This window comes from Gossypium hirsutum, chromosome A10 (genome assembly GCF_007990345.1).
Source record: "Gossypium hirsutum isolate 1008001.06 chromosome A10, Gossypium_hirsutum_v2.1, whole genome shotgun sequence".
NCBI lineage: Eukaryota > Viridiplantae > Streptophyta > Magnoliopsida > Malvales > Malvaceae > Gossypium > Gossypium hirsutum.
Genome location: NC_053433.1, coordinates 104,380,776 through 104,389,052, shown reverse-complemented (window position 1 = coordinate 104,389,052; position 8,277 = coordinate 104,380,776). Strand labels below are relative to the sequence as shown.

The 8,277-nt window shown below is 35.5% G+C and overlaps 1 long non-coding RNA gene across 1 annotated transcript; it reads right to left on the bottom strand.

The window, feature by feature from the left end:
- Window positions 1–2,197: 2,197 nt before the first annotated feature.
- Window positions 2,198–7,592, bottom strand: LOC107896432 (uncharacterized). Its single transcript, XR_001683758.2, has 2 exons — window positions 6,065–7,592; window positions 2,198–5,982 (listed from the first exon to the last, which is right to left on the bottom strand). It is a non-coding gene; the product is annotated as an uncharacterized lncRNA (long non-coding RNA).
- Window positions 7,593–8,277: the final 685 nt, after the last annotated feature.

Genomic DNA, 8,277 nt, shown 5'->3' with positions numbered 1-8,277 from the left:
AGAAAATAGGAAGGGAAGAGAAATAAATTGGGATATGGATATAGTTGTATATAAGATTTGTTAATTATTATTATTTTAAGTTAATTTTGTATTAATTTATTATTAACATTAAAGTAAAATGTGATTTTTTTTTTGCAACAAAAAATGTGATTTTTTTTAAATGGTGAGTTTATTAATGTGTTTTTCTCGATTTTGTACATTTATTCTACATGCATGTTGCTTGAAAAGCTATAAAACTAAAAGCCTGAAGCGATGATAAATACACGATTTAATGAATTAAATAGAACTCTAAACTTAAAATCTAAACCTTAAATATATCGCTCTTAATTATAAATTAAAGAGATTTTAATTTTCCAATTGGCTTTACCCAATTTAATGAATGAGATTTATTATGAGAATTATGACAAGAGTTATATTTTCAAAATCTAAAAGAAAACACATAACAATGCGTGGGCTTAGTAATTAACTCCCCATTAAAGAACCAGGTCCACGTCTCTGCAACTTTCTTCTCTTCCTTCTCCCCTCCTCTGTTACCTTAAATCCTATTTCATTCATTTTCTCACCACTCAAACAATTCCAAAGAAAAAAAAATCACCCATAGCTAGAAAACAAGCCAAAACGAATGTCAGACAATGAAACAAAGTATAATTAAGACTTGACCAATATCTCTTTTCTAATTTCAAGCAGGAAAACCATGATAAGTCATTCTTTTTCTCTTTTTTAGTTTTCTTCTTTCTTTTTGCTTTCTTCATGCCCACCATTTAAATCAATTTTTTTTCTGAAAAAAAAAACAGTTTTTAGACCCGGGTGTCGGCAGAGAAAAACCCGAAACCAACAAAAAAAACTTGAGAAAAATCTTCAAATACAATACCGATGTCGGCAACAGGGACACTAACACCTATTAAAAAAATAATTTTTTCTACCCCGAGAAATATACATATTTTGCAAAAGGAGAATGGAGAAAATACATATTGATGCCGACACCAAAAAATTAACTTTTTTAATCTCATGCCAGTCAACAGGCAATGATTACACGATGATGGGGTTGGGTGCCAACCATCAGGGTGCTAACACTGGTTGGCACTGTAGATTCTAGGTCATTCCCGTCATATTTTTTTCAAGTTGGGTAATTTTCGTAAATATTTATTTTTAGGGGTTAATTGGGTAAAAAAGTCATTTAAAAAACATGTGTAGATTTAAAAATAACAATTAATAAATAATAAAATTTCTTATTTGAAATCAGTAAAAATAACAGATGTAATATGTATAAAACAAAAATGAAAAACTTAGCTGAAATTGTGAAAAAAAAATTAAATAGATAAATATAATTTAGCTGGTTGCAACAACTTAATCAATGATATATTTATACTTATTCAATTATGTAAAAGAAATCCATTTATAGCTTGCTGCTCTAGCACGTCTCTGTCTGCTACTCTAGCACGACTTTGTCAACTGCTCTAGCATGCTTAGGGTTTTCTTTTCTTTGTTTTTTTTTTTTATCTTGTCTCTTATTGTTTTCATTTGTCGATGATTTACAGTAAATACCGTGTGAGATTTGGCTAAAAGTAGGCTTTTTTATTATGGAAAATGATCTGGTGAATCTATCGTTGAAATATGAAGAAAAAGAGGTTTTGCTTGTACAAGGGGAATCTAAATCTTAGAAAGTAGTGGTGGATTTCTGTTTGGTTGGATGTTTTCTTATGGCAAGTATAGTCCATTTTCCAGCGATGAAGAGTACTATGGCGAATATTTGGCATCCAGTAAGAGGAGTTTAGATCTCGGATCTAAGAGATAAAAGATTTCTATTCATATTTTTTTCATAAAATGGACATAGATCGGGTAATAAATGGAGCACATTGGACTTTCAACAATCATCTTTTTGTGTTTCATCGTTTGGAGAATAGGGAAGATCCGGTAAAGGTTTTGTTAGTCTTGTCAACCTTTTGGGTGTAGGTTCATGAGTTACCTCAGGCTTTGTTCTCATAGTTTATCACAAAGGAGTTGGGTGATCCCATTGGAAAGTTTATGGAATATGACTCTAAAATTTTAAATAGGGATGTGAGGACTTTCCTTCGAATTAGGGTCCAATTGGATGTGAGGAGACCTCTAAAACAAAAAAAAAAGAAGATAATGTTAGCATCCAAGAATTGTACTTATGTCAGTTTTAAGTATGAAAGATTCAACAATTTTTTTTTTGGTTGTTTAGGGCACAATGACTCTTTTTGCCAAATTAGAATGATAAAATGGGAGGAGCCTGTGGAAATGAGTTGGGATTTGTCCTTACAATCACAATTTAAGAGAGTTGCTGCAATGAACAGTGTCTGGCTGATAGAAGAAGAGGATAGGGGGATGAGTAAGAGTTACTTAAGGTATTCGGGTCTAGGAAGGGAATCTGGGGACGGTGGATGAAAGGGATCAGGGATGAGATTGGATCCTATGTCGGGTGTAAACCTGGAAGGGGAAGTGAGAAACTTTTCAGGGAAGATCGGAAATGAGTCATATATTTTGGGTTAGATGGATATGGAATAAGATGCAGAGGAGAAGCCAATCGAATGTGGAGATGTAAAGAAGGGACTTCAAAAGGAGATTGGGAGCCACAATGTTTCTGAGGTGAAAGATTCATTAGTGTTTAGGGAGGAGTGATCGTTAAGGAGAACTCATTTTATATCAGCAGCTGCTAAAGGGCAAGCCGATCGATCGTAATAAAAATATTTTGTTGGAATGTCTGTGGTTTGGGGAGTCCATGGGTTATAAAGAGGCTTTAGCATTTGCTGAAGTTGTATAATCCCTATATAGTCTTCTTTATGGAGACTAAATTGAATAATAGGAAAATGAAAATTGTTCATAGGAGATGCAGTTACTTGAATGGTTTTGAAGTTTCAACTGAAGGTTCACAAGGGGGTTTAAGAATGGCTTGGAAGGGAAATATTTCGATCTTTCTTAGAAGTTATTCAGTGCATCATATTGACATTGAAGTCTAGGAGGTAGAGGACAACAAATAATGGAGATTTACGGGTTTCTACGAGGCTTCAATTGCGTGATGTAGAGATGACATGTGGAGTTTACTGAAGAATTTGGGTTGTTTGCATGATCTACTTTGGTTAGTGTGTGGGGATTTCAATGAGATCATGTATTCTTTTGAGAAGGTAGGAAAGATACGAAGGATGAGAGGAGAATGGAAATCTTTTGAAGAGTATTATAAGAATGTAAAATAATGGATAGGGTATTCTGGGACATGGTTTTCTTAGGAAAGAAGAAATCTTTTAGAAACAAATATAAGAGAACGATTGGATAGAGGAGTGGCAAATGCAGAATTAATGAATATGTTTCTGAACGTAGTGATTTGTCCTCTTCCCAATCGTATTCTAATCATTGTCCCCTTCTTATTTAGATGGAGCAGGACTGTTATAGTTTAAGGTCGAAGAGATTTCAGTTTGAGGCATGATGGGTAATAGAAGAGTCATTTGAAGAGGAGGTGAAAAGGTTATGAGATTTTACTGAAGGAGATATTTCTGCCAAACTGGATCGTGTAAAGGGGGATTTGAGAAGAGGGGTGGAATTTGTTAGAAGGAATAGGGAGGGAATCAAAAAAGATTTGACTAAAAAACTAGGAGAGTTATTGGATAAGGAAAAAGATGATGATAATATTGTGGAGTTAATTGATGAAAAAATCTAATTAAATTTGGAGATCGATAAGGATTAAATGCATTGGGAGTAGAGAGCAAGAGCAAACTGGTTAAGGTTGAGGGATTAAGAACATGACTTTCTTCCACAGTTATGCATCAAAATGCAGAAGAACGAATAAAATTTAGGGGTTACAGTATGAGGATGGTAGAGTGATAATGGAGGAGGTAAAAATGGAAAGGATTGCTCGAAGCTTTTTCCAAAACCTATTTTCGACGAAAGGGATAGGAGTTACAGATCACATACTAACAGGGGTGGAAAATTGTATTTCAAATGAAGCCAATCTAATGTTGATGGAAAAGTTTACAGAGGGAGAGGTTATCACGACATTGAAAGGGATGGGGCCAACAAAGGTGTCAGGCGAAGACTGTTGTCTAGCTTTATTTTTTCAAAAGTGTTGGCACATTATGGGGAAATATATTACTTCTCATTGCTTGGAAGGTTTGAATGAAGGTAAGGTGTTAGACTCTTTAAACATCACTCATATTATGTTAATTTTGAAAATCCCACATCCGATGAATCTAACAAATTTTAGGCTAATTAGCTTGTGCAATGTTATTTATAAATTGATAGCTAAGATGATAGCTAATCGTTTTCAAGGAGTTCTGGAGGATTATATTAGTAGTGCCCAAAGTGCTCTCGTGCCAGGGAGATTGATATCTAATAACGTGTTGTTGGCCTATGAGATTTGCATTCTTTTCGACAAAAGAGAGTGGAGAAAAAAGGATTTATGGTACTGAAACTTGACATGAGCAAAGCATATGATCGAGTTGAATGGAGTTTTTTAAGGGTAACGATGGAGTGGATGGGTTTTGGCAGAACATGGGTGGAGTTCATTATACAGTGCGTTACTTCTGTCTCGTATTCAATGATTGTAAATGGCAAGGCTAGGGAAGTTTGCAAGCCTAGTATAGGCCTTTGGCAAGGGGATCCATTGAGTCCGTTCGTTTTTCTGATCTGTAGTGAGGGATTGTCGGCTCTAATGAAGCTAGCATTGAATGAAGGTTTGGTGAAAGGGGATAAGGTTAGTAGAAGGGGGCTACAGATAATGCACATTTTATTTGCTGACGATTGTGTGTTGTTTGGGGAAGCAAATGAAAAAGGAGCTCATACATTGAAACGATTTTTAAAGGAATATGAGGTATGCTTAGGATAATGCATTAATAATGAAAAGTCCATCGTCTTCTATAGTTCGAATACTACTGATAAAGATATGCTACTGGTTTCGAAAACATTGGGTGTTAGGTATTCGAATGATCTAGAAAGATATTTGAGACTTCCAAATATGGTGGAAAGGCGGAAGAAATTGGCGTTCCAGATTTTAAAAGGTCAGTTCAAAAAGAAAATTGATAGTTGAAATACGAGATTTTTATCTTAAGGTGGGAAGGAAGCTTTCATTAAAGCTATCCTACAAGCCATTCCAACGTATTCCATGATGTTTTTTTTGTTGCCTAAAGTTCTTTATGGGGAATTAAAGAGTATAATCGCAAGGTTTTAGTGCTAAAAAGGACATGGAAGGAGGGGCATTTATTGGTGCGAATGAAATAGGTTGTGCGAGTTGAAAGAAAAAGGGAGGTTTAGGTTTTGAAGTCTAACTAAGTTCAATTTGGCTTTGTTAGCGAAACAAGGTTGACGTCTCATTAATAATCCAAATTTTTTGTTAACCCATGTTTTTAAAGGCAAAGTATTATTCGCATTGTGATTTTTTAGAAGCCAGATTAAGGAATCTACCTTCTTATACTAGTATATGGGCAGCGAAGGGGCTCTTACAGAATGGTCTATGCTGGGAGGTTGGAACATGTGAAAATATTTCCATTGTAGATGATGCCTGGCTACCAGGAGCTCAGTGGCAATATCAATAATAATGAAATAACAAGGGTCTCAAATCTAATAGATAATTCAACTAGAACATGGAAAATTGAAGTTATCAAATATACCTTTTCTGAAGATGATGCAGGTAGAATTCTACAGATCCCATTAGCCACGGTGGAGCATGAAGATATGTTGGTTCGGAGGGGAGAACCTTTTGGAAATTCTAGGTGAGAAGTGGATATAAAATGCTACTAAAAGGTAATATTGATCCTACTGCTACAGATTTACAAGATGATCTTAAAAGCTTTTGCAAGAAATTGTGGAATCTTAATCTAACTACTAAGCAAAAAATTACAGTTTGGAAAATCTCATGGAATTTCCTGCCTACATTAGCTAATTTGCATTACAAAAGACTTGGGTTGAATACAATGTGTCTAAGATGCGGAGGAGATGTGGAGAGGATTGAGCATGTGTTCTACAAATGCCCTGTGTCATTGGAAGTATGGAATTTTTTAAACTTCATGTGGATTGTATCTGTGCCAAATCTATATAACAGAAAGTGGCTCACCTAGGTGTTTAGGAGAAGTACGATTAACCAATGTCATATTCTGTTGTGCACTTTGGGTAATTCGGACAGAAAGGAACAAAAAGCTGCGTAAAAGGAAACATAGTTCTGGCAGAGAGATATCTAAGATGATTTCTAGATTTATTCAGGAAATTGATTATTTGGAGGAAAGAGTTCTTACCAAGAAGTGCTTAGTTTCTAAATGGAGCCCTCCAAATAATCAAACCATTAAAATTAATTTTGACTCCACTTATGACCCCCACCATTTTAGGTCGGCCATGGGATTGGTCGCTAGAAATGACAGAGGAGAGGTTCTGGTTTCAAAATCGACACTGAATAAGGAGGTAGCTTTTCTGTTTGCAGCAGAGGCCCGTGCATATTCTAAAGCAGTGAGGTTGGGGATAAGCATGGGAGTGGAAATGGTGGAAATCAAAGGCAATGCATTAACAATAATAAAGAAATGTCATTCGAATGCTATAGATAAATCGAAAATAGGAGCATACATCAGAGATATCTAGCAGTACAAAAGTAGTTTTCAAAACATTCAGTTCAAACATATCTCAAGATTAGCGAATTAGGCAGCTCACGAAATTGCAACAGAGAGCTTAAAAAGGGAATAGGAGGTTTACCTAGAAGGATCTGTGCCTGTATACACCGTGGAATCGTTGGGATCTGGAAGACAGATGGAAAGAGAGCCTGATTGAGTTGGTTTTGAGGGCTATTGAAATGACGAGGAGGACGATAGAAGGGGAAAATCTGGGAAGCAAAAAGATGGAGTGGTAAATTTTTTTCCAACTATTTTATTTATTTTCCATGTAATAAAAAGAATCTAAATTGAAAATAAATTCATGGTAACTCCTTTGGTGATCTTTTAATGGGTTAAAACCATGGCCGTCGGAAAATCCATGCACATGTGGAAAATATATCCTCAGCGTTCAGTCCGCTCACATGCACATGCTGCTGCTACTGCTGTTGATATCATCCCAATCTCATTTCTTAACATTGCTTCCACTTTACTCATCTGCGGAGTTGTGATGATGGTAGTGATTTTCTTACTGTTGAAGCTAGGGATGGTTATGAAGATTGAAATCTAGTACACGAAATGGAGGTGGAAGAGAAAGGCCATGTGATGATGAAACTGGATCCATGCTATATAATACGTTGTTTTTACAATCTTGAAGCGATACTTGCATACAAAAATAGGAATCCAAGACCAAAAACAATTATTAAAAACACCAAAGAGAATAATAAAAAGCTAGCCTGTAAAAGAATTAAAGGAAGATAGTGGAAGCAAAAGAGACTGTTCAGTGATGTTTTCTGATGGAAACACACGAGGTATTTATAAATATTTCTACTGCTATTATTATTGCCCACAATAGCGCTTACTATTTTATTTCGGCATTTGGGCTGATGGTATTAGGATTTTCCTGTCCCTAGTGTTGATATCCTTCCAAATTTTCCATATGGACTTCCAAACAAAGGAGTAATTCTTTCAAGCAATGGAGATAAGGAAATATTCTTTAATTTTGTATTAGGCTCTTAAGACTTGCTCCCAATGTGAGCCCAGATCAGTTAATAATTGAAAACCCAACTTGAATATAAAGGCCATGTTCTGATTTTTCAGCTTTAGAAAACCAAGTCCACCATACGCCAAAGGTTGGTAGCATTGCTCCTAATTAACAAGAGCAGGCTTTTTGTTCTTTCCCGTCGATCCCCAGACAAAATTTCTAGCGATTTTTTTGAATCTCCTTACAAATTGCAAGGCAAAGTTGATTGCAAAAAATAACTCAGAACTGACAATAGTACCTATTTTGCTAAAGTGATTCTACTAGCTAGTGGAGGAAGCTTCACATCCCATCCATTAAGACAGTAACGAACTTTCTCAATGACAAAACTATGTCTTCTTTTTAACACCTTCATGAAAAAGCGACACTCCTCTAGATACTTCTCCAAGTTCAAAACCCTCTAAAACCCAAATTTTCTGCTAAATTGGGCTGCTGACTCCTTGTAAATATTACGTGGAAAAAATTTTGGGTTTTAAGAGCATTTATCTTGTGATTAGAAAGTGGCTAAACCCTACAACCTCCACTTGATCCAAATCAAATTTACATAGAAGAATCAAGTCATTTGAACAAACAAAAATGATAAAATAAGCCCATTTCTAGATGGTTGGATCAGTTTCCAACACTCTTTGTCAACGTCCTTAAAAATAGCAT